Source organism: Xiphophorus maculatus, chromosome 23 (assembly GCF_002775205.1).
Source record: "Xiphophorus maculatus strain JP 163 A chromosome 23, X_maculatus-5.0-male, whole genome shotgun sequence".
Taxonomy (NCBI): domain Eukaryota; kingdom Metazoa; phylum Chordata; class Actinopteri; order Cyprinodontiformes; family Poeciliidae; genus Xiphophorus; species Xiphophorus maculatus.
The window spans coordinates 13,768,234-13,791,901 of NC_036465.1; the positions used below are offsets into that span (position 1 = coordinate 13,768,234).

The following is a 23,668-nucleotide window of genomic DNA, read 5'->3' on the forward strand; positions in this document are numbered from 1 at the left end:
ACTTGCCATCTATTTAGTGGTCTAAATGATTACATATATGTATTTGGTTAGTATGCATAATTGAGCCATCTTTAAAGACAGACAAGCAGTTGTTTGTTGATGTAGTCCTATCCAGTGTGTGCAGTATCTGCTCATCACTCTATAGAAATTATTCTCTCATTTTACTCTAACCTAAAGTAGCTAATGTTGTTTTTTTCAGCTCATAATGGTGTTTAATCAAATGCAATATTCAAAGGGCTCCTATGGGATATTTTAGGACAGGTGAGGGAATAATGCAGGCACTGTACAGTCAATCCTCCTGCTCAAATAAAAGCTCAGCTCTGACCTTTTCTCTGTGCCCCCGCTCCCACCTCAGCCTCTTCCACTCAAATACAATAAGTCATAACGCAGTATACCATGCTCTGTTACTTGCATGTGTTCTGCGTATGTTTATGTCTGTGAATCTTAACAGCAACCTAAATTGTTCAAAACACCCTCTTGTGAAAGGCATCTCTCTGTTGACTATTTATGAAGTCTTTCTGGGACAGTCTGAAAATAAAATTAAAAAAACCCCCAGCATTATGTTAACTATGCAGAAGCACAGTTTGCTTGTCTGGTAGACTGCAAAAAGAATGAATTAATAGTGTAAACAGACCTACAAAATAATTCCAGTCCAGATTAATCAGTTCACATGTCTCTACTGCAAGTGGATACAATTATTTGTAATATTATTTATACTTCCCTTGCAAAAGTTTTCAAGCCCCTTAATATCCATCTTTTGTGTTAGTTACAGCTGAATGTCTTTGGTTGTGTTTCTGCACATCTAGAGACTAAAACTCTCAGCCTACCATCTTTGAAAAATAGCTCAAGCTCCATCAGACTGAATGGTAACAGTCTGTGAATACCAAATTTTCAAATCTGAATCCATCTTCTTTAATGGACTGAGGTCTGGACTTTGACTAGACCATTCTAACATAGGGATATGTTTTGATCTATTTCATTATAGCTCTGGCTGTGTGTTTTTCTCCTGATATGTAAACCCTCCACCAGTCTGAGGTATTTTGAAGCCTGATGAAGAAAAGCATCCACACGGCATGATGCTGCTACCACTAGATGGCGTAATCAGGGTGTGTTAGTTTTCTACAAACCATTACATTTTTGCAGTTAGGCTTAAAAATGTAATTTGTGGTTTAATGTGACCAGAGCACCGTTTTCCACATTATCACTGCAGCAGACTGTCTCATATTTTACCTTCTCGTCACTATTCTGTGTTGGTCAGGTTTGTGGATTTCTAGCAATAGTGACGTTGTCAACAAATTCTCCCACCTGAGGAGTGGATCTTCGTAGCTCCTCAAGAGTTACCTATAGCACTCCACAATTTCATCTTTAACTTGTCTGGTGTGGTTCTTGATTTTAATACACACAAAATTTTATTTACAGGTGTACAAATTAGGGCTGTAATGATTATTTGCATTAATTGTGATGAATTGATGGTTGAAATAATCAAAATAATCATTAACCAAGACCAAATGCTGAAAGAGCAACATATTCAGATAAGAAGTAAACCAAAACTGTACAAAAAACATTTAAGATGGGAAAAGAAATATTTTTTTTGTTCTACCCAAAACCCCTCAAATGGTTCAGTTTAGCTTCACTTGGTTCAAACTGTAAAACTAAATAAATAAAAATTTCCTATTAAGCACCTTTTCCTATCCAATTATTAATCAGTTAATCATAAAAAATAGTTAACTGTTTATTTAAAAAGGAAATGAATTACTTGTTTGTATTTTTAATGTATTTATAATATTGTATAAACTTAGCTTAAGAGGCAAAAAGAAAAAAATAGACTGTGCCAATTTTTTTTTAATCATCAGAACAATTGATTTTCAAAATAATCGTTAATTCCAGATCTAATCAGAATAAAGAGAGATAAATGCAAATACAGTTTCCACACTTATGTCTTCAATTGTTTTGTTTTGTCACATAAAATCCCATAAACTGAGGGTCGCTTTTGTAATATGATAAAAGCAGGAAAAGTTCACTCGGTGTTGATACTTTTGCAAGGCAGTTTTTCCCATATTACTCCAATTATTACATAATCTTGGTCCAGAAAACAAAAACACATGTTAATGCAGGATGACAAAATAAATGAACAATTAAAGTAAACACAGGCCATCTCCAGCATGGCTGCGTGGGTTTGCTTTGATATGATGACAGACTCTGAACAGCCCACCACTCGGCATCAGTGTTACGTTTAAACTCCCCGTTTTTTTAAATTTTATTTTCCAAAAGAGGTTTCCTAAGTGAGGTAAATGACCCAGAAGTATCAGTCCTGCAGCCCTGATAAGAACCGCTTGAAGTCTCTAAATGCTGAGAAAGGTGCTTCATTGCGTTCTCTGTTATCTCCTTTTGCATAGGAAATACTGGACCATCCTTTTTTAATAGAGTCAAGATAACGCCTTCCCACAGTTCCTTACGGCAGCAGCATTAAAAGTGAATCACCTTGGGCTTATGTATCAGAGTCAGCACAGAAACCGCAGCGGTGCATTTGAAGACAGAAAGGGTTACTGGGTTACTATATGTGAGTGGATGTGTTTTATAAGTCAGCATGGCTGAAACGATGAAGAGACTTGTACCTTTCAGAAACGCAACAATTACCTCAGCGCAATCCCAACACTAAATGACATCGCTTCAGTAAGAATGAAGTGCACGTCGTGTTTTTAGTTTCTGTTTTTCATTCTGGAGCATTCATCATGGCAGACCTGCTGCAAAACGAGTTAATGCTCAGCGTGGTGGAAGTGCAATCGAGTTGTCTTTGCACAGAAGTTGTGTTTATGAATTCTCCTTCATATCTTCTCTTGATCTCGATGTTTTCTGGGTCAAGTGAAAATACTTCAGAAAACACTTCACGTTTGATCGATTACTCAAAAGGTCTGTCTTACCACTTTCTGTACTTTTCACAGATTTCTACTAAAAACGTTGGGAGTTTATAGAGAAAGAGACTTCATATAAACCTATTCTCACAAGTGCACCCACCCCTGTTAAAGTATAATTTTACATATAAATTCAGCACAACTTAGATTAGACAAATCTGTTAGATGTTAAACATCAAAAATCAAAAGATGCACTAATGTGGTTAAAATATTTTACTTTTTTTATTGAACCTCCTTTTGATTCAAAGTCAGCATCAGATTTGAAGATGTCTCTTGTCCACAGCCCTCACCGACCATGATGCTGCCACCACCGTGTCGATTGTATGTGACCTACTTACAAACTAGAAGTTTTATGGCTGAACTTTTCTGGGTAATCAGGTTTACTGTATCTGGTGTTGGACATGTACCAAGAAAACAGAAGGAACTAAAGCAAGAAAGTACTAGTTCAACATTTTCTTTTGTAGCACAGTATTAGCGGTGCATCGATTACAGTTTTCTGACCGATTACCAATCTTTAAAATGTCCACCACTTCACATTTTGGCAGGCTTGTCCCACCAGACACTGTCTTAAGTCATAAGGTTAGAATACACCTTAAGTTTTCAAATGTTATTTTATTGAAAATGATTATGAGCAATACCCATAAAATTATACATTTTTCAGATTATGCTTACAATTATTTAATGCATTCTCATTTCATTAAATGATAAAAACCCTGACTTTAACTAAGGACGTGTACATTTCTGCGAGCTGTTGTACTACCATTCATCTGGGATAAAATGACTTCTGTTCATTTATTTTTTTATTTTTATTTTTTTGTCATGGCCAGCTTTGTTAAAGTGATAATCCAGTTCCAAGTTTTATCATTGGAAAAACAAACGAACAAAAAGTGTGTGAAAAACCCACATAAGTGGAACAGATTGTTTTTGCAGATTGCCTGCACTCACCCTCCTTCCAGAGCGTTTGCATTAATGCTAATTAGGACGACTGTAGGAAAATAACTGAGTGTTGCTTTGAATGTTGCAGCTGCAAGGAATTGTGGGGCAGGTTTATCTGCATAAAGTAGGTCCAGTGAATCCAATGTTAATGCAAATATAAAAGGAAGCACTAGAACTCCTTTCTTTGAATTACTTTATTTGCCTCTGTTGCTCCTCTCAGGTAACACCTTTTTTTAAATTCTTGAACTTTTGTCAGCTTGGGCAGCAAAAAAGATTAAAATATGCATATGGAACTGCCTCAGATTTACAGGATCAAAATCTTCTTCAAAGCAAATTGACAAAATTCTTTGGAAAGGCTCTTTTAGGTTAAAAATGAATCAGCAGGTTGAAGGATTACCTAACAGTAGGCTGTCAGTTGCACACTCAAAGCGATTCTTTGAAACATTCAGCAGCTATGATTAATTCATTTGCATACTGAGATTCAGTTTGAATCCAGGCAGAATGAAGATAATGAGCATGTTAATCAGCTTGTCCTGGTTTTGTACCAGCGCAGAGTTCAGTATGTACCTTTAATTATGGGTTTGGGTTGTGAATATTTTTCTATTGAAAACGGCCTTTCACAAGCTGACATTATCATATAAAATGTCAGAAATTCGTCCAATTAAGTTTGGAGTGTTTTCCTGATATGTAATGTTTTTGGAGACAGGAGAGCCACAGCTATGTAATTTCAGCATGAAGTAAAAAGATAATTTTGTTTTTTCATCTCAGTTGTCTTGTTGGAAAAGATAATTGAAAATGTAGACCAGGACAATTTGGAGCTTTTTACAGAAATGACTAAGATAACATTGTCTGAAATAAATAAAGCCTCAGTAAAGTTGTTGCAGCTGAGAGACAACCTGCAGACGCAGTGCCAAAACTTTACGAGCCTCTCTTCCTCAGTTCTGATCTATGATGTGTGGCGTATAGATAAACAATAACAGATCCTTCTGGCTGCCTTTGTTTGGCTCACAGGGTGACATTCCTTTGCACTCCAACAGCCCTGCCAAGTGTAAATGCGACACCCCATAAATTGGATCATTAAACAGATACAGATCACATGTTAACATCAGGTGTAAATGAGCTTGTGTCATTTAGTGAGTCTGTTTCTCTGTGTTTTTGCTGAAGTTTCCTTTATTCTGTTTCTGCTGGCTTACAGCACCGACTGCATGAGAAAAACTACGAGGCTTCTGGGAAATTACCCTAATCTGCACAATTTACTTTCCTGTTCTCTGAATGTTCCATCCATCCATCCATCCATCCATCCATCCATCCATCCATCCATCCATCCATCCATCCATCCATCCATCCATCAATAAACCTTCTGTCCATCTTTCTATCTTCCTGATTCCATCCATCTATTCATCTATTCATCCATCTGTCATAGATCGATGGATTTTACAAGTTTCTGTTTCTGATCTCGTTGGATATTTCACCAGTAGGTTCAGAAAAAGTCCTTTGCTAGTATTTATATTTTAGGCTGAAAGTTCTGCTCATTTTTATGTTGGGATAGTTCGGAGTTTGGGCATGAAAAATGTGTAGGACGGCTGGGTTTACCAAACTGTAGCAAAGCAGATATTTCTGCAGCTCAAACTGTACAGCTGTATTTGGGGTATAATATAAAACACCGCAGATAATATGTGTACATCATATTTACACTAGTTTGAAGTTTAATTAAGTTCAACAACAAGCTCAGCTTGAGTAATTGACTGATTATAGATTTAATCACTGTCACCGTGAATGTTTACATCTAAAGGAGCTTTGTCTTCCCAAGTCTTAGTGGAGGATAATAAAGTGAGCCCTAATATACTTCACTTTAAATCAGGAAGGCAGTTCTCTCTCTGTCTGAGTGGCTCTAAAGCTGCTCAGAGTGCAGTTATGAAATCATTGTTTCGGGGGCGGGTTAAACTCCAAATCTGGCTACAAGTGCAGCATTTCCCACACACAAGCTTTAATAAGGTGGGGTACCTGGACACACTAATGCACAGGTATATCTGGAGGTCCAAATATAGTCGGCACTCCCAGCCTACACGGCTCTTTTTTAGATTGTTCTGGTTGTTGAATACGATGCACACTCCTACCGCACAATATTGCAGTCTGTCATTAAAGCGTGTGCTTCACCAATTTACTTCAGCATTTTTCAGCTTTACACAATAGAATAAAAAATAATAAAGCAAAAACTAAACCGGCATGAACAGCTCGAATGTTTCTCATTTGTTCCAGCTGGTAATTGATTTGGACTGGAACCAGCTCCATAATTGAGTCATTAATAAAAGGAAATGTTCGGAGCATGCCAAAGGAATTACTGTAAGTATTGTTGCTTAGTTAAATTCTTGTCCCGGTTTCATATTCTCTCTTGCATACATTTTTAGTTATGAAACATTGATGCAGAATGTCATGAGTAATATAAACAAAGTTGAGTGTATTATTTAAAAGTGATGTACAGTCAATCAGTCTCCACTTTTAATAGGCGTAAGTAGGATGCATATTGAGGTCATAGAGATGATGAGGGTCGTATTTTGTAAAATAATAAATCAGTAGATGAGCAGAGTCAGAAATCAATCAGGTCGGTGTATTAGATAGGAGGGTGAAAGTGCCTGAGGAGAGCAGACATATTACTTAGATACATGAAGCACAGCGCAGCCACAGGGAGGTGACCCAGTGCTCTTGAACATGAACATGCAATCACACACTGGTAAACCGAACAAACCGCCACCAGGGAAGATGCCCTCTCTGCTGATGAAAAGTGCGGAGGAGTTGGAACCTCGAGTCATGCAGCTGGGAATTTACATTAAAGCATACAGAATAGATTGACTGATTTTATAGAGTGAGTAAGAACAGTTTCCTGTACATCATACTGCAGGAAACACAAATTATTGTTTTAAAATGCCATCCCATGTACACAATGTATGGAGAAGGTTCCCACAGTTTAGATCCCTGCTTTGATTTGCTCTACTTTGACGAACATCCAACAAGCCCACAGAAAAATAAAAGCCCAGCGCCGCACAGGATTAGTGGAAACGCTTGCATATTAGCATGCAGAGAGAAACCTTTTCCTTTTTGTGTAAAGCAGAATACAAGAGGGAGACTGAGTCATGTTCACAACAATACAAACCATCCTTAAAACAAAACCCACTCACCGAGGAACCTATTAACATGGATTCATATAATAGAAGTTCTTCAACATTTCTTGAAACTTGTATAGAAATATATTGCAACTTTCTGATGCTGGATTGGACCCTCTTTTGTCTTCAAATTTTCATATTCATCAAGATCCCAGAACCTTACCTCTGAGATTCTGGGTTCATATTTACATGATGGCATCTAAAAGTTGCTGCAGATTGGTTTGCTGCACATTCACAAGAATCTCCTCCACAACCCAAAGCTGCTCTGCTGTATTGACAGATGGTGAGAGTGGAAGCTGCTGGAGTCTGGAAAATCGCTAAATATATCAACAAAGTTTATAAGTAAGTAACAGTACTTCTCTCGCTCTGACCACAGCCCTGATTACCCCCTCCGCTCATCCCCACACTTGGCCTCGCCTTTCAGCATCTCTTGGCTCAGCTCACTTTGTGAAAATTTTCCAAAAATTTGTTACACTTAAAGTAATCAGTGTGAGACTATTAGGGCTGCTGGAGGTAGCCATCAGAAGAGCACTATAGCAACAAACCCATTGATATAAGGCAGGATAGATCGATGCCTTCTTATTTACTTCTATTCTGACCCTGTCATGAAGGCATTTTTGTCCTCACAGCACATCTCACTGGATTTTTTTTCCCCTTTTGAATCACTCCCTAATAACTTCAAGAAATGGTGTTGTATGAAAATCTCAGTAGATCAACTGTTTCTGAAATAAATTCACCCATGCAGCTTTCAAACTCACTTCAATCCCCTTTGAACCCAATTCTGACCATTGGCTTAAACTTTAGCAAGTCCTCTTGACCATGTCTCAATGGCTACACACTCCCACCATCATTAAGGCGTTCTGCTAAAGTAAACTGAACTGCGCTGCAGTACCAGCTCTCCAGTTTTGCGCTATGGTCGTTCAACGACAAGGCCCCTCTTTAATCTGCTTTGGCCTTTTACAAGGCAATCACTCAAGATCGCCACATCCTGCTTTGTATACCTAAATACAGAAAGCCTTACATACCCTGAGCTCTATGAATACCTTTCTATTGAACTGAGAGGTAGCAGAGGTCAACCCTTACCTTGCCTGCTTCAGTCCAGCTAACAAAGAGAAACAGTTTTGTGAAACAGGCTTCATGTAGTGTTCTGCATTGGAGGTTTGGCCATTTCTGTCCTTCATCATTTTGTACCTTTGCACTTTTGGTCAGGCACATCTACTGCGAGATGTTTTATACCAACCATGCAGCAATTTATGCCAGCAATGGCAACATTTCATAGTCTGTTTGACAGATAAAAATTTTAAGCAGCAGCTCCAAATAATGTTAGTTCATGGGTCTGCAACCTGCAGCCACAAGTGGTTCTGTGGAACTTTAGCAAGGACTCTTAATAACTTTGACGAAAATGATAAAGAACCAACTGTCTTTAAATATGGGTACAACAAAAGTGCAAGTTTAAGCAGTTTTTCCATGTTTCCATGGAACAATTGCATTGAATTTCCACAACAGAATTACACTCCTTGCTTTTTCACATCACTTTTCACATACATTAACATCACAGACGGAAATGAAACCATGTACAGTCACAACATACAGCATTATTAAAATAACATTGAACTAATGATAAATAATTAATTGTACTCTAAGCCGTCTCCAAATTAAACAAAGATGCATAGGAAAAATAAATTGATACATACGAATCATCATATTTAACACAAGGAGGTTGGTACTACACTGCAATGCACTGGTACAAAGTGCAGGTATTGACAAAATGATCAAAACATAACAACTGATCAGCACATAAAACTTGTATAGTGGACTGTTCTCTGTTTATCTCCCCCACAGCTTCTCTGCCTTTTATTAACACCCAAATCTCAACCGATTGATCTACCACGTTTTTATTTTGGTTTGTATACAATTTGTAGCAGTGCTTTAGTAGTTTAATAGAAAAACTGTTGGGATTTACCCTCATTTTCACCTTGTTTTACATCATCACGATGCCACCACTCTCACTGAGCTTTAGGATTTTGATCAATAAAATCAACAGATGGGGCGTAAATGACAATGAAGTCCATTCAGGTGCCCAAATAGATTATATATTTCTAGCAATTAGACTTTGAATATGTGGTGCCGTAAATATTATGCCTAACAGATATTGGATCCAAGTAGTTCTTTACAATTTAGACATGAGATGATGAATGCATCAGTAGTGCTTTTGTCCCATTTACCATTTCTGAGTTTATCCAAACAACACTGTTAAGGATGTTTTTGAGCTATAAAAATATTTTGTTTCCAATAAATCTCATTTTTGTCTAGCCATGCCAGTAGAGAATATGCACACGAAGTGAGCAGGGATGATCTAAAATGCAGTTTTTCTTGTAAACGGTTGCAGCCTGTTGAGCTTCTGCTGGTAACACAGAGCCCTCTGATCATATTTTAATGCTGTATTTTATTGCCCGCAGTCAGCGTTTGCATCCTGATTGCAGAGCTGCACAAGTCAACGGTACAAGACGAAGGGCTGATTAAAAGACCAGATTAATCTGTCAGGAGTAATTCTTGGAGTTCAATTAGGGCCTACAAAAGCGTTAACAGCAGGCGCATGCTGTGCAGAACAAGTCCGCATTTACATATCCTTTAGCACCAAGTGCATTTAAAAACTTGCCGCTGGCTCAGTTCTTCCTGCAGGATTTTAGAGACAAAAGTGTCTATTCCTCTTTCCGGGGTTTATTTCAAAATTTTGTCTCGCAATTTCACAATTTCTAAAAGGCTTATTGTGTTTCTTTCCCCCCCCCCCTTCCCACCCCCTCTTGGTTTAATAGGTTTCAAAGTGAGAGTTATATAAGCAGCTCTCCCCTCTTGCTTTCGGATGGATGAATAAGAGGAGATCAAAAGGGAGGCGATAAAGAAAGAGTGTCTGCTGCCTTCTCTTCGTCTTTATTCCTGCCACATTCTGCCATGGCAGTTCCCTCTAACTACACGACTTGGCCTGGATTCCCTTTTTCTCTTCTGTCTCTCTCTAGGACATTACACTTTAATCTCGTGTTCTCTGCTGCTCTCTGTCTCCTTCTGTCTTTCCCGTCTTTTTGGCTTCTCTGCATCCATCCATGCATGCATCCATCATCCATCCATCTCTTTATGTATCTAATCCCATGTTCTCTACATCTTTGGCCCTGAGAATATTATTCTAATCTGCAGGCTTGGTGTGATGTACGACTACAGTAATCCCTCACATGTATTTACAGTGCATCTGTGTGCGTGCGTGCGTTTGCGCATATATCTTTGCATCCAGCAGGAGATTTTCGACGGGTTTAGTGCAAAGAGTGTGTGTTTTTTGTTTGTTTCTGTGTGTGGGTTTAGTCCTGCTTGTGTCCTACTCAAAGTGAAGCTGCAAAGCACATCTGTTGGCGCACAAGTGACAGATTAAAAGGAGGGCTTCTTTTTCTCATGCAAAGGCACACACATGATGGAGAATGACCGCATGCAATTATACTCTGATTAAAAACACACACATCGCTGCTCCTGTGAAGGATGGAGACGGGCAAGATCGTGCAAGAGGGGATTCTTTTTTTTTCTTTACAATTTATAATCCTCTTCTTTAATCTCGCTCTGGTTGAAACTCTTTTAAACGTTGCAGGTTAAATCTACAACTTTTTCCCCCCTACATTTTGCTGCGTAAAAGCGCTTCTACGATACGACTGCACACAATACCAACCAGCGCACATGCATGCAGAAGCACACCGAGCATGACAGTCCCCACAACCCTGCATATCCGTAATGGGACCGACTCTTTTCCCTCCACAAACGCACAGTCATCAACATGGCATAGATCCATACCTTGTGACCCTCTCCTGCTCGCGTCCAGCGGGGCGTCCCTTCCTATATTATCCTCTCCGGTTAGCAGGTACTACAGCAGGTTCAACAGCTTCTACAGCGGGGCGAAGGAGGGTGAATCTGCCCGCACCGAAGCTCCGCGACGAGCACTAACTCCCACCCCGCGGTTTTACTCTGCGCTCTGTAGTGGGTTAATACGAGTGGGGGAAACGTGTGTGTGCGTGTGTGCGTGGGATTTAGAGAGAGCAGTGGGTGTAAAGCCCCCCGCGTCCCTTTTTTTTTTTTTTACATCCCGGTTCTCCCGTTGTTTGCGCTCAATGCGCACCGCTCAGGTGCCATCTGCGTCAAGTTCGTCAACTCAAAGGGAAGACGCTGAAGTTGGAATCTGATTCGACGTTTGACTAAAGGGCCATTCCACTGAATTTAATAACTCCGGACAACAATTTGCCCCGGTTCAGTTTAAAATATGTTTGATTTGGATGGTTGTGAATTCTTGAAGTGTTGGGAAAATACTTAGGTGAAACTTTGTATTCAGTTAGTAAAAATTCACTCTTTTTGTGTTCTAGCTTGAATTAAGCCTGGGCAGCTTTGTTTTTGTCCATTTTATAAGTTTTCACAAAGCAATAGAGGTTTCCAGATTACTGTGTGCTATAGAATAAAAAAATATATAATTTTTTTGCAGGTTTGCCCTTTTGTTGGGTAGCTTTTATTATGAATCAAATATAAGATGTTGAAACTGGTCAATAGAGCATAAAATATGTTTTTTTTTATTATCCCAACACAAATACATCTTAAATCATAAACTGTACATTGTCCAATTTGTCTAAAATAATTGTAGCCTTGTTTTTACTCTAAGTGTTGAAGTTTTTATCATGTACCCCCAAAAATGCCTAAAATATTTCAGATTTTGCTTTCCAAATTGAATAATGATTTCATATCTGACAGATAAATCAGTGCCTATTTAATTGTTCTTATGACGGGCCCCATGTAAGAGGGTTTATGGCCAGAAAACGTCCAAATCTAAAAAGAACAAAACAACAAACAGACAAACAAACAAAACAAGTTATGTTATGCTTTTTAAAATGGATGCCATCTTAAGCTTAAAAGAAAGATAAATATCACCTATCCTGATGTAATAAAGGTTTTACAAATCCAAAATTGTCTGTCATTCAAGTTGTTACATCAAATTTTGGGTTGTGTTGTAAGCTGGATCAGGTCTTTGGTGGCTTGTAGCTTAAAAACAGATATAAAAGTTTTCACAAACTGAACAAAGGATAAAACTTTTTGTTGTTGTTGTTAAAGCTGGAATCAGTGTTGAATGGTTCTCCCCATGTTTGGACTTCCTATGTTGTGTAGTTGCATTGAGGTGGACGCTATCATAGGTGGCCTCAGGTAAATGATTGGCAGTGATTTCATCCCGTTTTGATCTGCCTGTAGTGTAGCAAATGGACTCTGGACTTCAAAATGGACTCTGTGTATTATGGCGAAGAAGCTAAGAAAAGCATTGCCATCACACTTTTTTCATAGATGGAATAAAGTATTCACAAATGACGTTTCACAGACTAATCCAGTCCAGTTTGACTCTTTTTCATTTGGAGTTGAAACAAATCAAAGGACGTCCAGAGTCGTGTGCTGCGGAATAGCCCTTTAACGAGGTACCCAGTGGGAGCCTACAGATCAGATGCTAACTTCAACACAGCCTTTTGAAAACAGCTTTTGACATGACGTTAATGCCTCATACCCCCCCCCCCCCCCCCCCCCCCCCCCCACACACACCTTTCCCCTCTCCTCAGAGGTCTGAGTGATGAACACCGACAATAAAGGAGCAACTAATCTCCGATTCCAGCTCGGTTTATCCCCCGAAGTCTCCAGTCCTTTTTCATAAAGCCGGCGTGTTTAGCAACAGCTTGACAGGTGTCGCCTCCAGCGCACCTTCTACCCTCCTCCTCCTCCTCCTCCTCCTCCTCCTCCTCCTCCTCCTCCTCCTCCTCCTCCTCCTCCTCCTCCTCCTCCTCCTCCTCCTTGTCCCGGGTGGAGGCTGGTTTCTGTCCCGGTGAGTGAGCTCTATAGGGGCCGCTCTTTACAGCGGCTCTTTGAGCTCTGTTACAGGGTTCAGCAGGTCGTCATGGTCCGACAACTCCTGACAACGAGCTGCGCAAAAAGAGTGACAGGTGCGCACCCATAGCTGCTACCCCGTGAAAGTTTATTCACGCCCCTTCAACTTTTCCAACGTTACAATTCCAGTATTTAATGTTTTTTATTGGTATTTGTCTGTTAGACCAACACAAAGTTGTGAGTATAATTACAAACAACAAAACTGCTGCCCAGCTGCTTGTGGGTGTCTACCAGTTTTCTACGTTTAGATTTGTTTCTACTACTAAATAGCTCAAGTTCAGTCATGTTGGATGTAGAGCTGCTCTGAGTTCTGTATGCAGATTTAACATTTGCTTTGGGTTATTTATCAGGTATTCTTCCAGTATTGTGTAGTAGTTAGCTCAGTCTATCTTCTCACCACCACTACTATTTCTAATGGTGGGCATGTTGTTTTCCGAGTGGTTGACATAAAATCCAAATAAAATGCATCAAGTTTTGTGGTTTTAAATGAAAAAATGTTAAAAAGTTCACACAAATACGTTTGAAAGGTGCTGTGTGTCAACAACAAGCCACAGGTCTAAAAATATCAGTGTTTCTGTCAATGAATAATACATTGTTGGTGCATGCAGGCTGCCCAGCCAGAAGCCTGTTGCTCAATGGAGAAAGTGATCAGAGTTGATGTTTTCATGTTTCTTTTTATCCTAACACTCACAAAAAGTTGGTGGCTTTAAACATTTAGTTTACGCTTTAGTTTATGGAATAAAGTTTGATCAATACACTTATTTTTAAAAAAAAGTAAGCTCAGTAAAATTGATTCATTATTTAATCAACTCATTAGTATGTCAGTCTTGTTTGATATTTGATATTAATTTAATAATAAAACCAAATTACCTTGGGTTCTAAACACAGCTACAGATATTTGGCTGGTGTTGTGCTTCCCTGTCCAATCAACTTAATAAAGATTGTGTCAAATGTACTTTTGAGTTCAGAATCACTGACATAAGTTTTACATTCAGTGTTCTGATTTTGTTCAAAAGCTGCAGAAACCTAAATTACAAACAAATCTTTCCACAGGTGTGTAAGCCGTTTTTTACTTTCGTTCCGAAGGTTACAATGCTTGATTTACTTGTAACATATTTCTGGCTCGCATAATTCTCTATTAATTCATAAAGCGGCCATTTTTTAATTTAAACATGCTGGCTAAAGTAACACAAAGTCACGTTCACACGCTTCACGTTGTCATTATCAGACTTGGCGGTCAAAGACAAGGTTCCTCTAGGCCTAATAACTCGGAGTCAACGCTGGTTAAATTGATATTGATGCATTTTAATTCAGTCTTCGTGACCAATGATTTTTATTTGCCTTAGAGGCACACCTCACAATTAATTACCATTTATTACCTTTGGGCTGAAGAGTCATGGCGGCTCAGCCCCTTTGAATGCTGCAAACACAGCAACAATCAAATCAGCTTTTGCTGGCAGATTTTTCGCCAACCAGACCTGGGCGCAAACACGGGGACTCCCTCGTAATCTCCTGTTGTGCACAGATGTACGCAACTGAAGCCGCTTTGCACACAGTGACAACTGTAGAGGGACCGTGTGGCCCCTGGGGGCCTGGATGCAGGTGCTGCTGCTGCACCACCAGCACCCTCTGGCGCTTGTCCAAAGATGGCCTCCAAGGACTCAGTCTGAATCATTTTAAAAGCCTGCTATACTAGGCTTCTTGGCCACAGTAACAACGTTATCTACTACTCCGTCTTTGAACTTTAAATCACAGATAACGCCCTTTTCTCACACGATCCTGCTCAGTCTCTATTTAAATAATCTCATACATACACTTTATGTTGCATTATTGCTCTGCTCTGTATCCTATCTCATCCACTGACACATGCTTATATATCTGATATACTCAATGAGGCAATACTGCCTGATTTGTCGTTATCGTTCCACGGCTCAAATTATAATGTGCAGCTTGACCCATTTTGTATCATAATGCGAGACGCTGACATGAACGCCCGAGGTGCCGCACCGTATAATGCAATTTTATCCAAGCTGTGCTTAAAAAAAAGGTTATTATAGTCAGCTTCTCTTAGGATTGCATCAGCAAGATTTTTCTTCATGTCTGTCGTCTCATGTGTGCCACTGAAGTATAAGTAAGTATAGTAAGTTGGATTTATTGCATGCTGCAGAAAATATTTGCATCTTTTGGTGGAAATAGCTTGGAAATAGCCAAGTTCATTTTAGGTTTATATATATTTCTTTAATTTTGTTTTATGAATATCTTCATGACAAATAGAAGTATTTTCTCTGTAGGTATTATTAGTGCATCTGTGGTAAATTACTGTAATTTATGGTGTAGTTATACCTTATAGTGTCTATTTAACAGGCCTGCAAAGGCAATTACTGTCTTAAGTAAAAGTAGGTTAAAGCTTTAACTCTGTAAGGAGAAAGCACCTTTATTGTAGTATTTATTTAATTCAGAATTTACAAGCCAGCAGATGTGTAGCATATTTTTAGGCTCACAAAGTCGACCCAAAACAAATCGCCTCTTGGAAAATAATCTAAACAGTCAACATAGATATGCATTTAACGACAGAGATGGTCCTCAGTCTTATGGTATTGACTTTCTTTTGAGACATTAACACATTAACACTGTTACAGATACTTGTTATGCTGTAAAATGGCCTCATGCTCCATTAGATGTGGTGTTTTCAGAGGTTGAGAGGGATTCAGGGGAATGTCTCTGTGGTTTCTGGTCAGCTGAGTGTGCAATGGTTCAGGCTGTATCACAGCAATGTTCTTTTTTAGTTCGACATCCTAAAGCAGCTCACTTCTCCTGCAGAAACTGTCAGAACTGACAGCTTGTACTGGATTAAGGCTCTATGATAGGATTTGCAGAGTATCTTTTAAGAATGCTCAGCAGAAAGCTTTGTTTAAGTGATGGAGATGGGCTTTATGTTTGACTTGGTTGCTCAAACTCAATTTGTTAGCATCACAAGACTTTGTCAAACTAAAGAAAAGCAGAGATGGTTTGCCTTCATATGCATTAGAAGTGTCAGTTTTATCTAATGAGCTAAGATGGTGCTTAGCTCTGGTCTTGGATGTTATCTGGATGTCCTGAATTAGGGTTAACATTTCTGTGTTCATATAAGTCTTCAGTGCAACGCTGAGTGCTTTGGGCCTTTAGAACAATTAATTGAAAACTGATATATGGATGCTGCTTTAAGTGCAAAGCTGCCTAAAAGCCAATTTGTTTTACTGCCGTGCCTTCAGAAAGTACAAGAAAAACCCACTTTCAAAATAAAAGGCCATAGATGTTAAAAACTAAACCTGACACTAAACCAAAGCTGGTTCAATAATTGTTGCAGCAGTTATTTAAAAGTAACCCTGTGTGCAACCTTTCTACAACAAAATATACATTTAGAAATGACAAATAATTAAATATTTATTCAATGTGTTATTTAGTATCAACTGAAAAAAGCAATAAAAAAAATGTAATGTTTCAATAAATGCTAATGTTATCACATTTTAAACATTATTCCAAGCAAATAAATTAACAATATGTTGAAAATTTTGCTACAAAAACTAAATTTGAGTTTTGATTAAAAACAACTTTCACAGTAATTGTACTGTGCTTTGAGGCTCTTCCGGTATCTTCATTTCTATTATGCACCACTTTAATTGACATTTTAACATTCCTTTCTTTTCATGAAAGCTTAGACATTTTGGTTGTTTTAATGTTTTTCCTTCGATTTTGTGTGAAGTACTTTGGATTACCAAGTGGGTGAACGGTGCCATTTAACCAAAATTGCTTTTCCATAATTTAACTAGATCAACTCGTTCTACAATCTGGATTTTAGAAATATTTTCAACAAAATATTGATTGAGTTCACGTTTTATTTATTTTTGCCAATTAGTGCAATTAGCATGGCTAATATTCAGAAAACAGTAGTTTCCCTGTGTAGTTATTTTCAGAATCCTTACCTTATCTCTGAAATTCAAACATTTCCAAATAAACCATCTTACGTAACACATTATATGAGCAAAAAACAGAAAAACTTTGCTGTCCTTTGTTCAGCCTTCCTGTTAGGTGCTCTTTTGCTCTCTAATGCCTTGGATAAACCACAAACATTTCTCCATGTGTAGACAAAATATGTTTTGCTTTCAAAAAGCTTCACTTCATCAATACAGAATATAAATCTACTCCAATTTCTTCTTCCAGTGGAATTTTCACAACCAGCCTGGTTTCACTTAAGTATCACTTTTTGTGATAGAAAAAGACTGAATTGTGCAAAAGAATTTTTTTTTACATGTTTCTCCCAATATTTTCAGTGTACTTGACATAAATCAAATTTCCGAGCCTGTTACAGCTATCTGCCAGTTAATGACCTCATTTACGTTCAAAGGTTTAACTAATTTGATTCTGGCATCACGTTACTGCAAGTCTGTTTATCTCCAGCATTTAAAAAGCATTTAAACTGCCACCAGCTGTTGCTGGAACAAGTAAAGAAGATTTATGAGGAAAAAAATCAAAGTGAAAACACCTTTACACCTCGGCTACTTTTCTTCCTCATGAATGCTCATTTGCATACATTTGAATTCTAGTCAGCCTCTTCCCCGAGCTGTTGGAGACCTTGGCTCCTGTTGCTCTTTGCTTTGCTAATTTCCAGGCAGTCTGATGGTTACTGCAAGCCTGGTCGTGTGAATGTATCGAAATTAATTTCAACACACTGGAAAAGAAATAATCAGATCACATCTAGTGCAGCCTTATTGTCTCCGGTTATATTCCGGTTCACTTCAGTCTTTGGGATCCACCTTTATCATCAAACCAGTCTGCATGCGCATGCACCTGTGTGTTCATCAGGTGTGAACGAGGCTGCAGGAAGGTTGAAAGCACATTCATATTCACTAAGATTCTGGAGCTGCTTTTGCCAAGGGGGCTGAGAGAAACCAATAAAGGGCTGTAAACACAGGTGCAGGAGAGAGAACTGCAATAAGATGAATTTCCTCCAAGTGGATTTTTCTTTTTCTTTTCTTTTTTTTACCTCAGTCATTGTATTTCTTTTTTGATATGTCAGCTTGTTTGTTTCTTTAGGCTGTATATGTATTTCATTTGTTTTAAGTTCTTTCCCTTTGAAAGTTGTTTTTTGTTTTAATTAATGGGTTGTCATCTGCTTTTAAAAAGTAATTTCTTATCTAATCGCTCTGTAATCAATCTCTTTCGTCAGGTAGAGCCTTTGCACTATTAGTTCATTTATCCTATAAGTAGCTTTGTCCTTTTTGACATGAGGACAGCGGCAAATTGATTCAGATTCTCGAGTGGACCAAATGAATGATGGCTAGAAATTAAATGACTGAAAGAGGTGTAATGGTGGTTAGGACAAGTGGGCAGAGGATGGAGAGGGGAGCTTGAGAGGGAGGAATACACAAACAGGTTGCTCTGGGGGCCTGGGGGAATTGCAGGGGCTGGTGGTGGGGTGGGGGGGCGAGGGGTGTGGGCTCCGAGAGCGAGGAGAAGGGAAGAAAAATAAGATGGAGCGACGGAGAAAGCACAGACGGAAGACTGGTTCAACACAGCTGAATGTAAAGTAGATTGTAGCCCGTTTCCGTCATCAACATCATTACTCCTGTCTCCCAACATAATCCACTGAGAGAGGCACACACACACACACACGCCCCCACACACACACACCCGCACGCATCCCCACACACATGCGCATGCAGGTGAATAAACACTAGTTTTTAGGCTGTGCCAAAACCAGCTGAGAGCTCATATCTTATCTGGGTTTGCTCTCATAGCCAACTTCTCCTCCTCTATCTGCCCAGGTTTTCAGCATTCAGCTCCTGCTCTTCCACTGATCCATCAATCTGCTCCCCTTCTCCGACGGGTCCGTCTCACCCTTTAGTTTCATCACTTACCTCCTTAAAAAGACGACGCACACTCCATCCTGTTGTTTTTCTCTACGTTTCCGGCAGATTTAGTCCCGCATCTCTCTCTTCTCCAACATCAAGTCTCTTTCACTTCGTCTCTGCCTCTAACACTCACTCACTCAACCTCCATCACCCCTCCCTTTCGGAGCCCTTCCTCCGTCCCCCGACACCTCGCTCTCTCCTCCTCCTCCGTGTCAACTTACCATCCCTCCTTCCATCTCGCCCCCTTTTTCTCTCTGGATGTAGTTGTATAACTTATCACCCTGATCTCCTTCCCCACTCGATAATTGGTGTATGTCAGCAGCAGATGCAAGCCTGCTTTATTTAGCGGCTCAGTATTAGCTATTCCAATTAGTCATCTAATACCAGTAAGAAGAAGAAACTGTTGGCCTCCACGTACCGGAGCGCCGTGGGAGAAGATGTTTGCCGTGCACCAACAACGGCGGCCGGCTTCTTCCTCTGCGCGCAACCGGGCAGAGGGTGCTTGTGGGTATTAACAGATGGCGAAACACTTTCCCTTGAGTATCGGCATTATTCTGCCTCTCTCTAATTAACTAGGTTTCAGTAACAAACCTTCGGCTTCACTGTCCCCATGGTTACCCAAACACTGAACTGTGGCTGGCTGCATTTGTATGTGTGTGTACATGTGCGACTGCAGGGAAGCGCTGTGTTTGGGCACACACATCTTAGTGTTTGCGCCCTCCCGTGTGTGTGGGGCTTCGTCTCTGTCCCTGCGTGATTGTGCATGCACATGGAGTATCTTAGTTGCTTTGATGCCTTTGTTCCCCCACAGGGCTCTGAGGCTGGTTCTGTCTCAAGCACCTATGTATCTGCGCAGAGAGCAGCAGCATTAAATAGGATCATTGCACATTTATCAAAGGTCTATTGTACCCTGCAGGAGACAATCTTAATAATTTTATAATCCTATGAATAATGATTGTAAGGGGGATTTAATTATAATGGTTTTTATGACAGAAAACGTAAAGGTAGAACATGGAGTTAGTTCACCTTCTATGAGGCAGGATGTTGGGAAAGCTTTTTTAACCTCCTAGGCAGTCAACTATGGATATGATTATGTACCCAGTACTAGTACACCAAAGGACAGCAAAGTGTTCAATTCAACATTAAGAGTGTGATCCGTTTTACATCACACAGAGGTAAAGTGGAAAGAGCATTAGGAAGGGAACTTGGTTGATTTTTCAACTTACACTCTTTTTACTCTTGGATTTGAGCTGAAAGTATGATAATGCACTGGCGTGCTTGTGAGTTTACCAAAATTGAATGAGAGCACCATGGTTGGCATTCACCAAACAACTGCAATGTAATAGCAAAAGTCACTCATGTGTGACAGAGTAAAACGGCTCATATTTGCAACAGACAGGCTCAGATTTTTATGGAGTGTTTGACGATATGAAAAGAATCTGTGCATGCATGAATAAATTTTTTTCCCCTGTTTCACCTCCTCCTGTCTCAGTTCAGTCACCCCTTGAAGCGCCTGTCCAATTTGCACTTAACACTAGCTACAAATACAGTGTACATGCAATTGTCATGGAATGGATGTCTTAATTATTTTTGGCATTCTGAATCTTCATTTGAGCTGTGCTTTTTGCCATTGTAGTACTATAATACAACATACAACTTCAGGGAATATTCTTCAATCTCCACAGGGTCCAAAATATACACATTAGCCCAATTATATATGTACAAAAACTCAGTTAACAACTGCACTAATACAAGCTAGATGTTGCCACCAAGAAATAGTTGCATAATTGGTTCTGTGATGGAGCTTATGTCGGTGTGGTCTGTTTTAAGGTCACTTTAAAGACATTTCTTAAAAATTGCTGTCTTTAAAATTGTTTATGTTATTCACAGCCCATCTGGAGTCGTGCGTTGCAAATTAGTGAAGGATGCAAATGTCAGTGTTGAGTATTTGCTTGTACTTAACACTTGCTCCCATTCAAGTAAACAATAAAAAATAAAATAAAATCAATATTTGACCACTGTTCTCAGTTGTTTTGGTCGACCTCATTTGAATTCATTGATATCATTTGATTGGTTGATGAAGTCTTGCTTGATTCAAAACCAGTGTTGATGTGTGTTTGGGACCATTGTCCTGTTGGAACAACCATTTGTCAAAGTCTCTAACCCATAGTAATGGTCTTCCTCCATCAATTGACCCACTTTGTGGGCAGCATGATGCTACCACTACTGTACTTGACAGTTGCTTAAAATCTTATTAGGTTTTAGTTGAACCCCAGTATTTACGGAGGCTACAAACCACATCCACCCATGAATATTTGAAATACATGAGTCTTTGCACCTCTAAAAACACCTGCACTGCCTACAAACACCAAATATACCTTAATATGCTTAAATATGCATAGTAGAAACCATATTAGCATTACCTCTGAAACCGATATAGACAGTCTTCGTTATCTCCACTTTTAGGATTGAGCCAATCACTGCCCAGAGAAAGGAGTGATGCTTCTGGATCGATGCTTTGAAACTGCAGCCAATATTGTCAGCTAATATTGTACCTAGGGATTTCAGCTTCCCAAGCTGCTTTTCTGTTGAATATTTCACGTGTTAGACGAAAAAAATTTGTGGATAGATTAATTTTCTAAATTTGGGGTTATGTTCCAGAAGAAGAATCCACAAATACGTGAATTTGAGAATACATGGATAGTTGGAGGTTCACTGTCTTTTGGTTAAATATTGCAACAGCAATAAGTGATAAACACATTTTTAAATTCCTCTTCATCTCATGTCATTACTCAGATTCCAGCGCTCTTTTTGACCTTTAACATTTAGGACACCATCATTTCTGCCAGGTGTGGGCTTCTACTGCACCCTATTTAAAAATCCAATCAATGAGCCACTGCCGCTCCATGGTGATGTTTTGTTTGCAGCCCAATGTCCAAAAAACGTGGAAGTTGCTTTTCATGGTTTATTTTTCCAGTTTCTGAAGCAATAAACAAAAATTAAACCATAGGGCCAACTCCAGTGCATGCTGGTCCTGCACCAATCCCTTTACTTATAGGAAACAAAGATTAAATAAAAATAAAATAAAAATATTAACCTACAAGTAAATAACCTAAAGTATAAAGTAAACTAAGAATAAATTTAAACAATTCAAAGAAACAAATAAAAAGAATAAATAGTTCCAACAATAATATTGAAATAATAATTTGTTGATATATTGTCCATTATTTAAAACCCCCACCTTGATCACTAACAAGCTCAAAGTTGTTAAAACATTTTTGTGATTGTATGCATGAGTTTGATTTTGCTTGTTTAATTTCAAACATGTGTATTAGAGAAAATCCTGCTGCACTGAATACTGTAAATGAAAGACTCACATGCATTCATCAGTGTGAACATTTCCTCCCCCACAACAACCTCTGGGTTCTGGCTTTCATTTCCTGGTCTTGATTCATCATCCAGAGCTAAGGATCAGCAGGTTCTTTTGTATGCTCCAACATGCACGAAGTGAACGTTTGGTGTTGCGTGTGGGGAAGTAGAGGGCAAAGTGTCAGCCTGATCCACAGGTGCTCATTTCCATCTGCACTTTGATTCATACAGGAAACTTTTCGTTAAGACATGCATGCGCACACTTTTCTAAATCTCATTATTCTTTTTAGAACATGATATTCTGAGCTTGTTAGTGAAAATGTCTTAAAACTGTTTTAAAAAAGGACAAGAAACCACCTTGACCCTTATTTTTAACGCTGTAATGGTGCTATCACACCTACAGTACAGTGGTAATGGAAGTGACTCATCTTGCTTTTTTTTTATTCTTTCAAGTTAAAATATTAATTATTTTTTAGACTTTCAATCTGACTAAAATTCTCTTGTTTTTGTTCGGTTAGCATAACCAAAATTTTTCTATTTGCCACATGCCACAATAATCATGAAGTTTGCACACATTTTTTCTTGTACACATTTTTCTTGTATTTAGTAACACTGCCTTTTTAGTTGTATAATTTGGGTCAAGCGTTTTGTGTATCACCTAACAAAAGTCTCACAATAGTTTGCAGGAAATTTGTCCTTTTCCTCCTGAACTGGAGTGAAAGAGTGAGAATATCTTGAGATGTTGATTCAATATTTCCACATGTTGTTTGTTCCTCCACTCCCGTACTTAAAAGCTGGCATGGTGTTCAAGCTTCCCCCTTTTCCGTCCAAATATAACAATGGTCGTTATGTCCGAACACAGGACATCCCTCCAAACGTTAAAGTCTTTGTCCCTGAGTGCCCAGTCTGGCATTTTTATGTCGCTACTGAAATAATGGCTTCTTCCACTTTGATTGGCCTTTTAGTTTCACTGAGGAAACTAATTCTCTACCTTAATCTTCAGCTAACATCTTCACAAGGTCCATTGCTTTTTTCCAAAGGTTGATGCTCACATTTGGCACCAAAACACATCCATCTCTGGCACACAGAACCCGTCTCGCAGCAGAACAGCATGATGTTTGGATATTCCAGCTCTGTTTGTACTTCATTATTGAAAAAGAAATAAAGATTGCACCTATAGGCATCTAGAAAATAGATCTTCAAACGAACATGATTTTTGATTTTATTTAGATGTTTCCATGATTTCAGACATTAAGCAGCAGGTTGAGGCTTTGGCTTAAAACTACATACATGGTTGCATCTCAGTTTAACTTAGAAAATCACAAGTTTACAAACACATTAAGGCAATTAATACTGCTTTTATAGCAGAAGGGAAAACTTAGGATTATAAGAAAATGGCCGCTTATCAATTAATCATTAGTCGATTAAGATCAGTAAACTTAAAATTAATTAATTA

General features: G+C 38.9%; 2 protein-coding genes across 5 annotated transcripts in view; one reads left to right on the plus strand and one right to left on the minus strand.

Moving 5' to 3' along the window:
* Window positions 1–18,988, minus strand: part of LOC102221662 (leucine-rich repeat transmembrane protein FLRT1) — a 54,374-nt gene extending 35,386 nt beyond the window's left edge. For 2 of the 3 annotated variants that reach the window (XM_023328498.1, XM_014471577.2), the window contains exon 1: window positions 18,850–18,988. The gene's annotated coding sequence lies outside the window, so the exon portion shown is untranslated. Of the gene's footprint in view, window positions 1–10,840; window positions 11,858–12,613; window positions 12,708–18,849 lie in introns of those variants that run through there. The other variant, XM_023328497.1, reaches the window with a different exon arrangement.
* The window catches only part of macrod1 (MACRO domain containing 1), a 179,371-nt gene that overhangs the window by 60,696 nt on the left and 95,007 nt on the right, over window positions 1–23,668 (plus strand). The window lies entirely within an intron of this gene.